The sequence below is a fragment of the Cyprinus carpio genome, chromosome B5, assembly GCF_018340385.1.
Source record: "Cyprinus carpio isolate SPL01 chromosome B5, ASM1834038v1, whole genome shotgun sequence".
Lineage (NCBI taxonomy): Eukaryota > Metazoa > Chordata > Actinopteri > Cypriniformes > Cyprinidae > Cyprinus > Cyprinus carpio.
The window spans coordinates 13048057-13065954 of record NC_056601.1 but is presented as its reverse complement, the minus strand read 5'-3'; the positions used below and the strand labels follow the sequence as shown (position 1 = coordinate 13065954).

Sequence of the window (17898 nt, the reverse complement as noted above, 5' to 3'; positions counted from 1 at the left end):
AAAATTGTATAATTCGCAACTGTCATTGAGATAAACGAGTAGCTTTCTCAGGGTATTACAAACCTCCTTCAACTTAACTCACAAGCCACCAAATGTCTCTGGGGGTTATGACCCATGTAAAGGCGATACTCTCACAGGCTGGAAGTGTAACATTCCTGGTGCTCCTACACCATAAGCCCACCCAGCGACTCATGTGGCTGCTTCCAGACACCATAACTCTCGGTATGTGATGGGAGTGATATAGTGGTGAGCCAGACATGCAGAAAACAGCAGCGTATCTGATAGACACACCACCAGCGGTGGGCAAAGTTCCTCCCCCAGTCAGATTGCATTTCATAAGACGGGTCACTTTGGCTCTGATCAAACAGTATCAGGGTTGGACGTGCTCAGCAGGAGTGCTGATCCTACATGACTACGATTCTCAGAAGAACAGGCTACAGGTCCAAAATCAGATCAAGAGGGGTTTCATGCGGAGGCAGAGGCCACTAGCTTGTGTGGGTCTGTTATTGTGAACAATGGTGGTAACAAAGGCATGTGGGCTGGTGAATCATCCAACAAAAGCAGTGATTTTCAGATGCTCATGCATGTGTGAGCACACTTGTTCCGAGTAATTTTCTATGAAGGCCAGGTATAATTAAATAGTAATCTTCTAAAATCCAAACTGCTGTTTGTCTATGAAACAGCGAGCAAAAACAAAGACCAGGGAGTGAAGCGAACACAAATGGTGCTTCCATGATGAACCAGATTTAAATGTCTCTTTATGGAACGAGCTGTGCGGAGCGTCACACTGGAGGAACAGATCCAGCGATGCGGGTTTTAGCGTGGATTAGACTCTGGGTGGTGATGGCGTTGGGTTCACTGAGTCCAAGCCTGGAGTTCTCACAGCCAAGCATAATCTCTGCATATCCACCATGTTTTAAGTGCCGGTTCTTGCCTGATTAACCAAAACCTTTAAAACAATTAATTCACAAAACTCTTGGATTACACAAGTCTGTAATTAGTTTACAAACATCAACCATGATGGTTTAATGGAGGATTATAAGAAAATAAGGAACTTATTTTATACAGGGAGATTTTACACAATTGTTGTTTTGACTGCAAAGTGAAAAAATATACAGGATTGCAGAACTGCTTTTCCTGATTTTCTTGTTCAGGTTAGCTGTACTATTGCACACTATTTTCAGACAGAATTCTCAACTGGGCTGAGCTCAGCACTTTGATTGAGCCATTACACAACATTAATCTTGTTTTTCTTGAACCACTATATTGTTCATTTGGGCCTTGTGTTCAGGATCATTGTCCTGCTGAAAGATGAAGGTTTAGGTTTGGGTAATGTACTATTTACACCAGACAAATTGCTTTGACAAATGCTCTTTCTTGGTTTCATCTTGCCACAAAATTTTTAACATCTTGCTTAAAAGATTTACAATAAGGTTCCATTTGTTAACATAAACTAACAATGATAAATACTTCAAAAGCAATTATTAATCTTAGTCAATACTAATTTCAACATTCACTAAAGTGTTAGCAAAATCTTTTGTTTGTCAGCAAACACTAACACTAAAATTATACATTAACAGTAGTTATTGCATTAGGTATCAGGAACTGAGAACAAACAATAATTCTACAGCACTTTTTCCATCTAATTTCTAAACACTAGTATAATTTTAACAAGTTAATGATTTCACAATGATATATTTATAAATGAACACTGATCATTTTGATAGACACTGTAAAAATGCTAACCTTTTTTTTTTTTTTTTACAACGCCTTTTGTAAAGTTTTTTGCCACCCTCTAATACAGAACTTTTTCTAGGCAACTGGGTGGTTTGACACATCTTCTGCTTCCACACTGAAACAACAGCGCCCAGTGAAACATCCTAACACTTGATATTTTGCTTCATTTATACACGTTTATCTTTTCCTAACTTCTCTGTAAGGCTGTTTAGTCTTTATTCTCACAGCTGTCCTTCAGATTCAAAGATTGAATACATTTTTAACTGTTTTTACTATACAAAGAATGCTTTTAATTTAATAATTCAAAAGTAGAAGCCAATTATGACAAATTTAGACAAATGTGTCCTTGATAGAGTGATTTTTTTTTTCATCTGGGTGAAGTCATATCTTCTGGGATGCTGTTTACACAAGAATATTTCCTAACAAAAACAATGTTACATTAACTTTGAGTGTCAGTGCTGCTCAGAACTGAAAATATGACATAACTAAATTTTAATGTCAGATGAGAGAACTGGTTCAATTTTGTGAGTATCTGACAGATTGGCAGCTGCTGTCACCAGTAATCAAAGGTCACTTCATTTTTATTTCCCCAGAGAAAAGCAATAGATGTTGAGTGTCAGCAACACCTTGAGTGTGAATTGCATGCATATGTGTGTGTGTGTGTGTGTGTAATATGCTGTATCTCTCTCTCTTTCTTCAGATCCTCCAGGGCACAGGGAGGGAAATTGAGGCGCGCTCCCAAGGGTGGAGAGACGGTTGCCAGAAAGATTAACCCGCCTTCCTTTTATAGCCCCTGACAAGAGGTTAAATCACACGTTACATTTCTGCACACTAACCTCTCCCTGAATAATTAGATCATGAATATTACAGTGGCTGACTCTGGCAGGCCACAGCTGATCAGTCCTGGCTGGAGAGGCTGAGGGCACCGATAGGATTTAAAAGCTGCTTTCAACACATCAGCCTCATAGAAGGAAACATTTCAGTGCAACCAAAGAATGCTGAAATGAAATAAACAGATAAAGTCCTCTGGACCAACATACCCCAACGAACAAAACAATGGCAAATGTAGGGCCCTGTGAAATCCATTTGATTTTTTAAAATTCCATTTTATTTTTTTCCAAATTCCATTTTAATTTTTCTAGATTCCACTTTTTCCTGTTTTATTTTTCTAGACTCTGTTTTGATGGTTAAATTAAATTGTAATAAGCAAAAAGCATGTCTAATTAACTGAAATCATGAAACTTACACCATTTAACAGCAATTTATTAAAAATTTATTTTTTAAGCCATTTTTTTTCTCAAATTCAGTTTTATTTTTTTACCAAATTCTGTGTTTTCCATTCATTTTTGGGATTCCATTTTAAGGGTTTCATTAAATTTTAATAATCAAAAGCATCTCTAATTAATGTAAACAATTATTTATTACTATTTTATTTCTTTCTTTGTTCAGAAATACTGTGTTCTGTATTTACATTTTTCTGCTAAATAAATTCTGGTATATTTTTTTAAAAAAATAATGTTTTAATAATAATTTATTAGTAGTAGTAGTACTATCATTAAACTAAGTGATATATTTCTGTCACAGTTTCTTCAAGTTTTTTTTGCACCAAACTTTTTTTTTTTTTTTTGATGGGTTACTGTGAAGAACTTTAGCTTTCTGTCTGTTTATATATGATGACAGTTTTACCCAAAAGAAACGTAAACATTTTAATGAAGTGACATTCAGAGCAATTCCAGAGATTATGTTCATGTGTTCACGTACTCTTATATTCTGGCGGCAGTGGCTGAAAACACCACAAGCGTCACGTGCGCTTCAGTATGTGTACAGTGAATGAAACCAGGCATCTGCGCCATTCATTCACACAGAGACACACAGAACACACACTATTCATAGTATTTTTAGCGGCCTAATACTCACATAATATAACACATATTGTTTTACTATAAAATACTACTTACCTACTTTTGATTTACCCAACCAAAATTGGGCAAATTCCGTGAAATTCCAAATAATAAAATAAATGCCGTTTTTGACTCGATTCCACAATTCCGTCTGCATTTTTTCAGCATCACGGAAATCATAGGGAAGTGCAAATGTTGGGCCAAAGGGGCAGGGTAAATCAAGCCTACAGATTTCATGGCTAACAACTGAAAGACTAAATCCATAGGACAAGAATGACGTATGGAAATATGTTAAAAATGAGTCTATCCCTGCATCCAAATATGCATTCTCCAAAGTAAATCATTTTGAAGCAAATAAAAAAAAGATTAGTAATGGAGTACATTTTACAGGAAAATCATTTTTCTACTTTTTAGAAATTTTCTTTTTAATCCAATGTTACTTGCTGTGTAACTATGCAGACGTCAGGTTTTATAAGTGTCCCAAGTCAAAAAAAAGCCCACCCACGAGTCTCTATGACATTTCTGGTCCTTAGTTATGACACCTCTTAGTGAGCACCACTAATAAGCATTCTCCTTTGCTGTTGTCACTGAACTGATGTTGATTTGTGGATGGGGGCCGAGCGTGTTCATTGATATGGGAGGATGAATATTTGTCAGGTCACGGAGACAACACTACTCCACTTCACAGAAACACCTGCTCTCGGATGACTTTGGGCAGGAGCTCCAATTAATTACAGGAATCCACCACAGAGGGACAGTCAGCATGCAATGAGACCCTGGGACATCAGCTACAGGAAGACAAATGGCCAAACCGTGTCTGAATGCAGACACACACACACACACATTCTCTAGCGCACACACACACCCAGCTCCCTCTCATCCTCTTCAATCAAGCTCTGTAATGCTGCCTGTGTAGGTCTTACTCACTGCCAGCCAGGCTATGCCGCATTTCAGAAACTAGGTCACACGGATGGCTTTTCATCACACAACTCCACATTATATGCACCAAGCTGACTCGAAAACACTATAGGCTACTTCAAATACGCATTCGTATGCATGCAAGCACAAAATAAACAGAGCTAGCATCAACAAGCACACACAAAAGAGCTTCTGCTAATGGATGGTTTCTTCAAGTAACCCCATGTTCCGGACTCTTGCACAAAAGAGGGAAATGGCTGAAGGTGTACTCGTCATTGATCGCTGAGAGACGCCTGACAAAAAGTCTCCGCTTGCCCCCGTAGCTACTTGTACACTCATTGACCCAAGCACTACACTTCGCTTTGTGCCTGTGTGCTTGTGTAGCTTTTGTATCTCTTGTACATGCATAGTGGCACACTGGAGTTTAATAAAGCTCACTGGATCAACTTGTTTTTGCAAGATTTCAAGGAGGACAGCAGAAGCCTAGAAGGCACCTTTGTCTTTTGACAGGATATTAAGCCTCCCTCATGTCTGTCAGCGCACCTCTCTGCACCTGCTTCTGCGAACAACTCTGTCTTTCTCTTCCCCGCACACAGGAGCGAACCGTCCTCAGAGCCAGGCCCGTGTCTGATCCTGTGCTAGACTGATAACCATTTGAGCTGCCTTGATAAAATAGCGGGAGGCACAAAAGGCTACAGAAGGTCTCACATCACGCCACCTTCAGAAAAAAACATCTGATTTATTGGCTTGGTGTGTTGACATCTACAAGTGAATATTTCTGGAAACCTGCTCATGAAGGATGTGGCCCCAGAATCTTTTTTAACCTCAGGCACTGATGATACTCCAGATCTTTCTGAATCTTCAAAAGTACATGTTCTGCAATAGACATTCAATTAAAAGTCATTTGGGTTCATCCTAAATAATGCTAATAATTACTAGTTTAATGTAATCTTTAGCAAAACTCAAAATAGATATCTATGTTTTTACTGTACATTGTTATGTCTAAAATCACTAACACTGAAATGTTTTATTTTCAAATGGATAATTAGTTAAGAAAAAAAATATACAACTCTAATATCACTCATCTAATGATTATCAACCATAACATAACACTAAATAATTATCAGCTCATCTGTACAGAATTTTAATATTTGCTTTCTTTGTTAAAACATCTTTAAAACTTTAATTTTAACCATACTTTATTACATTTCTGAAAGTGCTGATTTGGTTTTTCTGTGCTAACGGCAACTAATATACATGTAAATAGTTGCTCTCACAACTGTTTTCAAAAATAATAATAATAAAAAAACAAATATTGGGCACAAAATCAGCATAACAGAATAAGAAATAGATTTCTGAAGGATCATGTTACTTGATCTAAAATTTCTGCTTTACTATCACAGGAATAAATGACATTTAAAATGTATTTTAGGGATGTAACGATTAACCACAAGCTGGTTAAAAATCAATTAAAATATATGACGATTCAAATCGGTTGAGATGCGATTCATTTAGGGGTAGGAGTTTATATGAATGCATGTCTGACGGGAACTTATTGTCTTTAGAAAAGTTTAGATGGTATTTTTTCTTTTCATATTGCCTCTGTATAATGCATATTAAAGTTCATAAGTGCAGTGCTGCTTCGTTTACAGCAGAAACCAAGGAAATGCTTTAAGCGCCACCTGCTGGCAGAGAGTGAATCTGCATCTCGTTCAGCTCCGCTGTTTCATGCAAATATTTTTATTTCACAAAACTGAAGTCAAACCATTCTATTTTTGCTTCAAAATTTCGAAATTATACAATCTAATTTAAATTAAAAACTGCTCATGTTGCATGTATGCAGCATCTTTGCTTGGATCATGATTAACTGCAGTGATTGCCTCTAATTTTAAATGGAAAGAGCACAGACAAAGCCTTATTTTGTTTAAATGAAGAGATTTATTTTATTTGTGTTACTTATTTATTTGATTTGGGGCTTGTTTTAAAATTTCAATTTAGTTTTGTCATTAACATCTACATTCTACTTAAATTTTAGTCATTTAGCAGACGCTTTTATCCAATGCGACTTACAAATGAGAAAAATAGAAGCAATCAAAACCAACAAAAGAGCAATAATATACAAGTGCTATATTAGTATATTATTATAGTTATATTTCAATATTACAAAGAAAATGTACAGAATTTTGTCCAAGCAAATAAAAGGATACATTTAATTCATAATTTGTCTTAAATATTTTGTTTAAACAAAAAAATAATAATAAATTGTGAATCAAATCGAATCATGAGTGGAGTGAATCATTACATCCTTATAAAATATATATCAATTGTTTTAAATAGTAATACTATTTTCACAATATTACGGTTCTTACTTTTGCTCAAATAAATGTAGTCTTGATAAGCATAGGAGATTACTTAAATAATATTACCAGCCCTTTTGTAATCTATACATTACAAAATGCAACTGGAGAGAAAAATCAATGCATCTATACTAGTAGTAAAGTGAGGGTAAACTTTCCAAACATTTCAGGTTTAAAGTCGCATAAAGTTTTAACCCCAACACAACTTTCCACTAACACAAATCTGTGGTTTACTTCCACAAATTTCAATTTTTGTAACTCATTAAGCTGCAGGGAGACTCAACTGTATCACTAACATTATTTGTGGAGCAAATAATTTTAAAACTGTTCTGTTTACACTTGAAACAACATTAAGAGGAGCAGTTAGCCCTACTCATTCTGCCCTTCCCTCGGGCTACATGTCCTGTTTGAGAGAACATCCCTGATAAACTCAGCAAAACATCGCCACTGATCCCAAAAAATTGTCACCGCCATTTGACTCAGCCAAAGGCATCAAGCACATTCCTGGATTAGGAAGATGAGAAAGTGAGACCATGTGCTGCGGACAGGCTAGTAAACAGAGACGTTAGTTAGCCTGCAGCTCGTATTTAATAAACCCGCATTCTAGATAACAGATCTAGATGTGGCCTGACAGTTGTCACAACGGTTGATCTTTTTTAAGAAAGTTTATGAGGGTCTGAGGGCCCAGAAAGGTGCGTAAAGGATGAATATCTTGTTAAAGAAATGCAAAGAGACAGGATGGAATGGGTCAGGTTTGTAAAATAATTGGGTAAGCGAAATTCCAATTTCTGTTTTGACTTTAAAAGATTACTTCAGAAAATCCTCCAACTAGTCAATTCTGAAAATCAAAAGTTTCATTAATTAAAAGTGCACTTAGCAGTTTTGTTTATGTTGCATGGGTCAATATAGAATTCAACAATAATTACTTTTTTTCCTGCATAAAACATACAAATATTATTCATTCATTCATTCAATCAATCAATCAATCATTCATTCACACACTACCACACAAATACTGTAAAAACTTTCTGTGAAATATTGCAATTTAAAATAACTGTTTTTATCGTAATATTTGTAAAAATGTAAATTCATCCAGTGATGCAAAACAAATCATTACTCCAGTCTGAGCTGATTTGGTGCTCAAAAATATTTCTTATTATAATCAATTTTGAAATAAGTTTGAAAACTGTAACTAATATTTTTCTGGAAACCATGATATATTTTTCCCCCACATTCTTTGATTAATAAAAAGTTCTAAAGAACAGCATTTATTTGAAACAGAAATCTTTTGTAACATTACAAATGTCTTTGATGTCACTGAAGAAAAGTATTAATAGACATATTTAAAAGACATATTTTACTGACATATAAAAAACATTTTCAGTGAGGTAGTAATTACTGTGTGCATGTGTATGAGGCTAATAAGATCACTTTAATGCTTACTTCAGGAACTGCAGCAGAGATTACCAAATCAATAAACCCAGCCTGTGGTCAAAGTAATAACTCTCAATTGTAAGTTAGACTGCAGCACACAAACTATCATGCTTGGCAGTCACACGCTAAACAACATCCTGCCCAAAACAGCTCATAACAAACAGACCAAGAAACACAGGTAATATGTCAGGCTGAACCCCCACCTCTCTCACACTGAATCCAATCTCACAAACACGTGAAGGAGAGATGGACCTGTCTCAAATGTCCAAAGTTGCTGAGGTTAATCTAGCGCATCGGAAGTCACTTTCAGAACGAACACGAAGCACACGCTGCTTCAGCTCTGAACACAAACGTCTATTCAGGATGACTTCTTTCACTCAGTACCAGTGAAGGTCAGCGTTTACCCTTCACCTCCTCTCTCCCCATTACATACAAGCCCTGTTATTCATGCCTGCCCTCTCTCCTACTTTACCTAAATAAAAAAATAAACATTGTGGTTAAAGCAATCCCTTCTGCTTCACTCTTTTTAATAATGTCATCTGTCTATTTCGGCCAGTGCAGAGATAGCATTAAACATTCAGTATTTAGCCTTCTCAACAATGGGTCTTAACAGGAGCACTGATTCACTGGCCACATAAAGGGCTCCTATTCTCTGCTCTGGATCCCTTGTGCTGAAATAACACACACACTCTGAAATTTGCACACACATACAGGCTAAACAAACACTTACACACATACACACTCACATAATGGTGGGACTCTTGTCCCGCTGAAAAATGAAAGGGTTTTTACAGGATATCCAGGTCAGTTCTCTTTTGACTAACTTTTACCTTTACCTTTTAATAAAAATAGGCGCACACAAACATGGCTACAGAGAAAGTAGTTAGTCAGAAGAGGACTAGGAAAGCTAGGCTGAAAGTAAAATGGAGAGATAGTGACAGAAACACAGCGCTAATCCTCAGATATGCTTTTTAATAGGCTCAGCGCTAACAGATGTGTGGCGAATAGGGTTGGATCAATACCAGAATTTTGCTATCTGGTATCTTGGTTTTAATACTAAATCAAAGGCAAAAAATTTACACAGCCTGGATTGACATACAAAAATGAAACTAGCAAATCAAATGATTAAATAGGTAATAGCAAGTTGCAATCAATCTAACATTCTTGTGTAGTTAATAATACATTCAGTTACTTCTTCAGAAAAAGAAATCAAACAATATGTGGGTATCAAACAATAAGAGAAACGCAAAGTCTGCAATAACATTTCGAACTATCCCCACACTTTCCTTTGTTTTTACATGTTACATAATTTGAAGATGTTTTTGTACTGACGCCAGCCTTATCACTCATTTATGAATAATCTTATCTTCTGGTTTCCATACATCAAGTTAAATAAAAAAAACATCAGTACCCTTTCATTTTCATTTCAACCATTTAGCTAGCTAGCCTATTGAAAACTGTATTTTTGTAAAGATGGATGGCTTGCTGTGTTCCTCGTCACTTTGGAAAAATGAAAACAAGCTATATGAATAAATGAAAAACAAAAGTCTATAACTATGTTGTAGTATATATATATAGAGTACATTACAGTGATATAAAATACCTACAATAATATGATATTTTGCTCACATCGTGCTCCACTTCACTAAAATAAATGAAAATGACTTAATAAACATTCCATCTGGATCTGAGTTCAAATAAAAAGTTTTGTAAAAGCATTCATAAAGATATGAATGAATCTCACACATTAACTTTTATGATTTATGTCACAGAAACTTGAACTGATGAATTGTACAGCAAACTGCCATGTAGGTCAGGTCTGTAATTTGCAAAATGATGATTGCTGTGGTTTATTAATACCAGCATACCATAGCCAACACAAGATAACAAAGAGAAACAAGTCTACATTTTCTGATTTTATCATGAAAAATGAAAGAACACAAAGAAAGAAAGAATTTGCAAAAGTCAAGAGATCCAAAAAATGCACACCCTTAGATTTCAGCTCATTTTTCAGAATCTCTTTAAATAATTTCTGTGAAAAGATGTTGGCCTGACTGGTGTGACAGCCTTGAGTTTGACCTGAGGGGGCTGCAGAACTTTATCAGCCAATGGGGACGGCCTCTGATAAAAAGGCAACCAATGGCAAGAACTGACAGTAAGTGCTCGCCTGTGGCAAAGAACATTCATCAAAGTGCTTTTATGAGCGTTAGAGCAGAGGCTGGCATGATAAAATTTAACAGACATGCCAAATATCCACAACACACCCCCTCCCCGCCTCTGTATCTCTCTGACTGTCAGCTGACTCAATCTGCTCCATGTAACTTGACATTAACCTTTTGATGTTTCGCCATATTGTTCTTTGTTCCAGGAGGAATCAGCTATCCCATCATCCTGTCATCTCAATGTACTATGACTTTACAATGTATTATTCCTGTCTCAATAACACACACGAAAGAGCATAGAACACAGATGAAACACACACACACGTTCATGTGTTTTCTGTACAGTTTCATACATTAAAATGGGAATCTGCCAAACACAGAAAACCATAAATTATAGCTCCTGTCCAAAACAACTGCAAAATATGCCAGATTTGTGTCAATCTTTCTGTCTCTCATTAAGAAGCGCGGCTATCTGCATGCATGCGAATCAGCATGATTGGCAAAGGAAGGAAGGAAGAAGGATGAAGATGAACAAGCATGTCAAAATGACTGTCAACAAAACATTCAAATGCCTCAAATGTATGAAAACCCAGAGGACTTGTGTAAAAATGATAAGGAAAGAGAAGGGCATCGTTTCATTGTATTCTAGGCAAGCCAAAAACTATTCAGTATAATAAACAACTGCATGGACTCCATTTAATGGTAACAACAAACACTAGCACTTTATAACTCCCATTTGAGGCACTTCTGAGTTCAAAACAGTCTTCTCCGTCACATGATTCTGCCCTCTGCCCCCACCAGTTGGAGGCAGATCTCGCTTTCATCTCTTCACGACTACAGCTCAGCGTTGCATGACCTCAGAGGTGCCAGCACGCAGCAGGCCTCCCTGGCACCCAAGCAGGAGATGAGAGTGCTGCCATGCTAATGGCATCTTTTCAGATTACACTGGACAGATATGCAATTTGCCAAGCAAACCCTCATTATGCAGCAGGGCAGAGACAGAAGGGAGGGTCAGATATCCCGTTCCAGAGCTCTTATCTAGAGCCGTAAACAGATAAGAGCAGATGACTGCTGCCCTACTGCTCAACTTACAGACAGATGCACAGACAGAGGGGATAAACACGTTCCTGTTCTACAGCATGAGACATACACACCAAAATACAGATCTAATCCCTGCTGTAGAATAGGTGTCATTATACTGGCAATATCACTCCATGCATGCACACACTTCCCTTTTACAGGTACCATAGTAACTCTGCTTACATGCTAAAAGGGAGACAGACTGTGTTGTTTCTCAAATAGGTCTGAATATTTCGGCAGTTGACATTTAAGAATTTCCTGTTTTATTCTATAGAACAAGACATGGAAATCTCTAGTTCTACTCGTGATACACAGAAAAATATTTGCTTAGCGAATTTGGAACATTATACTGGGCTTAACCCTGAGTCATAGTGTGACTACTGATCTACTGAAATTAAGCTTTTGATTATGTACTAATTATTCTAGTATTTATTTTTGTGAAACAGAATAAAACACTACTAAGAATTCTGTTTTAATTTTCTTTCTGATTATTTAAATCTAATTGTACTAATTGTACATTTTTCTAAAATGTAAAAGTTAAACTGAAACTGACTTGAGTACTGCTGAGAGCTGATCTGAACACACAATATATGTTACAAAACCCCAACTCTGGGATTAGTAATAAAACATTGTGTTGCAAACTGAGTAAGAAATGATGAATGAATGTTACTACTGTTGTTTGTGTAGTTATTGTCTCTAAATATATCATGGAAGAATTTATCATGCAGTGTGGCATGAAATACGCTTTATGTTTGGCAGTTATGTTTAAAGCACCTATAGGTTTCAGTGCCTACAATCAACATTCATCCCTGCAGCATACTTACTGCCACATGACAATGTTTATTATCTAAAAATGACAAAAACATTATGGTCCTGCCTTTTTGTTTGAACAGTGTCATACCACATGACTTTCTGATGCTATCTGATCTTCCTGGTTGAGCAAATACTGCTTCAATGGTGCCTAAATAAATGATTGGTCATTATCATCTTTAGAACTCATTACCCACTTCTCTGACAAAATGCGTTATCGATAGCAAACCTTTGACTGCATATGGGTTTCTAATTAACTTTTTTGGTATATTTTACAGTTGAAAATTAGGAATTCTTTTTATGCAAGTGAGAAAAATTAAGTGGTTAAACTAAGAATTCATTACAAATGAGCAATGAAAACATAGTTTTTAAGATGTTTTAAATCCATTTAAAAATGTGCATTAAAAATGCTTTTATGGTTTATCAAGAGGTTTATGGTTGGTTCAAAGCTATCAGTTCCAGCATAACTTCATCAATCACTTCATTTCCTGCAAATCCTGTTTCAGGCATGACTGTGGTAAATTTAGTGCTGAACTGAGCACAGTTACGCCATTTTTCCACATATTGATTGTTCTTTTGCAAAGTACACATTATAAAAGTTATTCCCTTGTCCTCTGGGATAATTTATAGAAATTGTACTTAAACTTACTAAAACTTAAAACTTATAGTAAAGCTAGCTTTGCAAAATACACTAACACTACAACAAACGCAGTTAACAGCTACATAAACCCCGGTACAAATCTCTTTCACACAGACTGCTATGCTTTATCTACCCTCGACTGGATAGACAACAAATTGAGTCCAGCGGTAAACAAAACATAAATTGACATACCAATCATTCGATGCCCTGTAACACAACCTAAACCTGTCCGGTGAAAGCATACGGCCTCACTCTCATCTAACAGGCTTATCTGAGTCTCTTTCTCAGCTGATCTCTTCAGACCTGCAGTTTACCCTCATACAAAGGGATTTTATGAGTCAGGCCACAGCTACTTGCTTTAGGGTGCAGGAAAAGAGAGATCTGGTCTGTTTGAAGCAATATAAAGTGCAGGCACGGGAGAGAGACGGCAGTGAGGCTTTATGACTCTAGTGTAACTAAAGATGTTGAGAACTGAAAAAGAGTGTGTGTGTGTGTGTGGCCTGGTTTAACAGCTGGGTGTTTAACTCACTCTCAATAGGTGGGGAAAGAGATGAGACACAGACCTGCATACATGCATTTTTCTCCAACTGACGTGCAGTGGAAAACAGCTGTGCACATGAGCATGCACACCACAGACACACACAGGCTGGATGTGCAAGCTTTGATCGGCAAGCTAGATCAGGCTCTCTTGCAAGCCAAATAAAAGATGTTATATAATTAGGAACAAGGTTGAAAGAGTCATTTTCATTTGTTTGTTTTTTACAATGGATTTAGATGTGGTTGTTTTTTACGATTGAACTAAGGTTGAACTATTAAACTAACAACTGATAAACAAGAAAATTCTGATTAGTTTTGAGGAAACATAAACTTTCTGTGTGTCTGAATACTCATTAATAGAGGCACATAACTGCAGAAGATCAATGTGTTGAAGGAAAAGTTCACACAAAATCTGCTGAAAATTTACTTCTCAATGTAGAAATTCACTGGACAATTTTGTAAAGGACAGTTATTTTAATTGGAAGCAACATTTTGAAACATCCAAATAATGTATCAGTTTTTTTACAAACTCACAGGTCTCGACTTCACAAGACGGTGAGTTTTATGCAAATTTTCATTTTTGGGTGAAACTTTAAAATGAACTCACAAATCACCACATTCAGGTTCTGATGAACACACAGCCCATAAGTCCTCATCAACTCCATCTTCTTCACTGCTGCCACTTGGGTTCCTCTCCATCACTTATCCTGTAATTTGTCATCTGCTGACTCACAAGCTGTGATTGCTCGTCCTTCAGTTGAGAAATCTGTCCATTTGGACCTCATTCAACTGATCTTCAAAATTGCCAGCTTGTCTGTGTCTCTCACAGCAATCACTATCAGTATTAACAACATGACACTGAGCCTCACAGACAAAGGACTTGAACCAACAGCCAGGGGAAGAAAAAAAAATCACATGATTGCAAACTGTGACAATCCTCATGCTTAAATCTTCACATACAACTTAGTGACCACATACATCACAAAACTATTTAATAAAACATATGGTCAGTGATAATCACATGGTCAGAAATGTTCATTATCTCTCTCCAGCTTACAAAAGCAGCAAGGCATGTCTTTCTGGAATGAGACAAATTTATGGTATTCATAAAAAAAATAGGTTACCATGTTTGCCATTTCCTCTATAATGACTGATTCTATCTTACTATTAATGGTAAACATGAAAGTCAAACCCTGTTTCCCTCTCTATTTACCTCTTGCTTAGCACAGGCAGGTCTATTAAACATAAACCACTTAAAGAGGAGAATGCAGCCATAAGCCCTCCATGCACATTCATAGAGGAATGCGTTAATTATCAAATGCATTAGCAGGTTGCCATGTGTTGCAAAAACACCTGGAGATATTGTGACCACATGGTTATTCCATCAGCAGAGGTTACTTACTACACAATGGATAATGACATGACATTTAAGCAATATCACTTGAGCAAAAATTCACTGTAAAAAAACAACAACAACTACATATTTTAAAGTTTTCATGACTTATAATTAATGAATACTAAGATTTGTGAATTAGGGTTCTTGAAACTGCATAAAAACTTATGTTAGGCTGACAGAATTCTCCCTAATATTGTCCCAACTAGTCAAACACACTTGTCTGAACAAAAAAACTAATTGAACAATATTCCTAAATTGTTAAGGGTTTGTGAATTCCAGCATGAATACATTATATGGTTATTGGTTATTGGCATGGGATTTTTTTGGTTTGCTAGTTATTTGTTGTGTTGTGTCTATATGAGCTGTTTTTTTTTTTTTTTTTACCATTAGTTGACTGCAACCATTCTTAAGGTTTGTGTCAAGTATCTAAACTATATTTCTAGTTTTCCAAAAAACTTTCATTTTTAAGGGGTTTGCACTTTCAAAATCAAATACATCATAGTTTGTCATATGAGGCCACAGGTAAACAACATAGCAGTGCTGTACTAAACCAAGATTGTGTTATTACTTTTATACAACAGCTCTATAAACCACTAATATGTAATTTGTGTCAAATGTTTGGGTACCAAAACCCAAAGCTTCAAGCTATGCATATAAATATATATTAATATGCATATTCTGTATGATATGCATAGAGTCTAATGAATGAAAAACGGATTTGCCAAATAAAGAATACTCTGACAAAATAATAATAATAATAATAATAAATAATCGTGGCTGCAGAAAGGACAAATGTAGGAGTGAAAATGTTTTTATGTATGGGTAGCCATGTATATTTGAAAGCACTGCTCCCGTAATCCATTCAAAAAGCCATATCACATAATTGCTCCTCATATAAGAAGATAAACGTTACAACCAGATGTCAAAATGATCCTTCACAACGCTCGATAATTGTACTGAGAATAGGAGACCGAGTTTCTCTGGAAATAGGAGTCTGAAATTTAATTATCCAGCTTTTGGAAAATGTAGGGCAGACAGAAGACAGCGCAATGATTTAAAACTGCACTAATGTCAAGCTCCGGGTTTAACTGAGCGATCACAAGATACCGGAGCCGTAAATCAAATAAACACTCTCGAGCCTTAGGTAACTGCACTTTTAAGAATGGTTAGAATGAATTCATGAAAAAATAAAAGCACGTGAACACACAAACCAATAGCAAATGTCTCAGAACCTATGATGCTTCACATTCCAGCTATGTTTACAAAGGTCATCCTCAAAATATGTTAAAGCTAAACTTTTGCATTACGATACCAATCTACTGAGCATGCGATGCAGGAATGTTTATGCCAGTGATTCATGCTGTTTGCCAGTTACACAGATGGGAAAAGCTCAGCGCTGCCAAGAGTCTGCTGACTGCATGAAATCCTCTGATGAAAACACGCAACACGGTCGGAGATCACAACATATGGTCAAGAATAAAATATGGCAAGTCTACTAATACACATAAGCTTTAATCTTACCCCGGGATCCAGTTATTTACGGATGGCATTCGACGCAATCATTTAGCACCAATCCACAAGACCGAAATGCATGGTTAAAGATCCCCTGGACCCGCGACAGAAAGTGGCCAATTCAACACAGGAAGCTGCGGAGACACCGACACTAGATTGAGCAGTAGCGTCTATTGCTCCGGTTTCTACGCCAACTAGCCCCGCCCACTCTTAGACATCAACACGGAAGCTTTCCTCCCATTTGCTCTCGGTTAGACTAGGACGCGTCTAGCAGCGCGTTCGACCAATCACGCCGGTTTCTGAAATTAAACAGGGGCGGGATTCAGAGTTGGAAGTCATGCGGGCGGATGCGATGCATGACGTCATCCCTTTGTTACCTTGCCGACCCCTTTCATCTGAAACGGCACTTATCTACGAGTCTAAAACTGCGTAGTTAATTCATAAACATCTTGGTGCACTTTAAGAAGCTTGTTGCAGGGGCTTTCATTTACAAACCGCAGTATTCAAGGCAAACACAACACTTAATTAGAGTATTCTAATGAAGCAGGTGCAGTCGGTAAAACACGTTGGACATGCGTTTTAATTTTAATGACACAAAGCTGTACTTGCTGCATGGGTGGCCAGTGTTTTTTTTTTTCTGTGATTTCTTTGCACTCAAAAGATTTATAACGACTCCATCTGGTTAGACTAAAGCTGAGATTTATGACAGAGCAACTGTACATTGCTATCCAAATGGCCAAGCGTCGTTCACAAAAGTCGTGCATGTATGTGGATCGCAGTCAATTCTCCGCAAACCATAATAAACCCTCTAATGATATGCGACTTTATAACTTTCCACCCACCAGCCAATCTGCTGTCGGCTGTCAAAACCCCCAGCTTCAAATACCGCACTGCTTCTCGGCGGAGAAATCCCCGGTGACATTTCGAGACAACGCCTTTGATATTCAGCAAAGGTCACAGCCATAATTTTTTATTTATTTATTTATTGTCTAGAGGATCAAACGCGAAGTCTGCCCTCCAAAAGGCCCTGTAACAACACCAAGTATCCCTAAAACGCAGCCTATGCTATAGAAATACTTAACATTTGCAAGAACATTGCAAGTAATATATAGGAAAATTGCATCTATTAATGTAATACAACACATCATTGTTAAAATTGCAGCTAAATGTCAATTCATTAATTGGAAGTCAGCATAGAGTAGGCAAAAAATAACACTCAAATAAATGTGAACACCTCACATACGCGGATTTTCGGATAATTGAACTCTTGTTTTGGCCTAAAGCAGAAGGCCAAGTGCATAAGTAGACATCTCTTCCACACTAAATGAAGAGAGCTGACTCCTTTGTTGCTTCTTAAAGCTTGATGGAATAGATGGATAGTAAGCAATCGTGCACAAAATCAGTACGGTAGTTC

The 17898-nt window shown here is 36.9% G+C and overlaps 1 protein-coding gene across 4 annotated transcripts in view; it reads right to left on the bottom strand.

The window, feature by feature from the left end:
* Window positions 1-17898, bottom strand: part of LOC109110478 (protein FAM222B-like) — a 51438-nt gene that overhangs the window by 25679 nt on the left and 7861 nt on the right. Inside the window, exon 1 of one of the 4 annotated variants that reach the window (XM_042724446.1) lies at window positions 16494-17870. The exons of the other annotated variants lie outside the window; for them this stretch is intronic. The gene's annotated coding sequence lies outside the window, so the exon portion shown is untranslated. Of the gene's footprint in view, window positions 1-16493; window positions 17871-17898 lie in introns of those variants that run through there. 4 annotated transcript variants of the gene reach the window in all.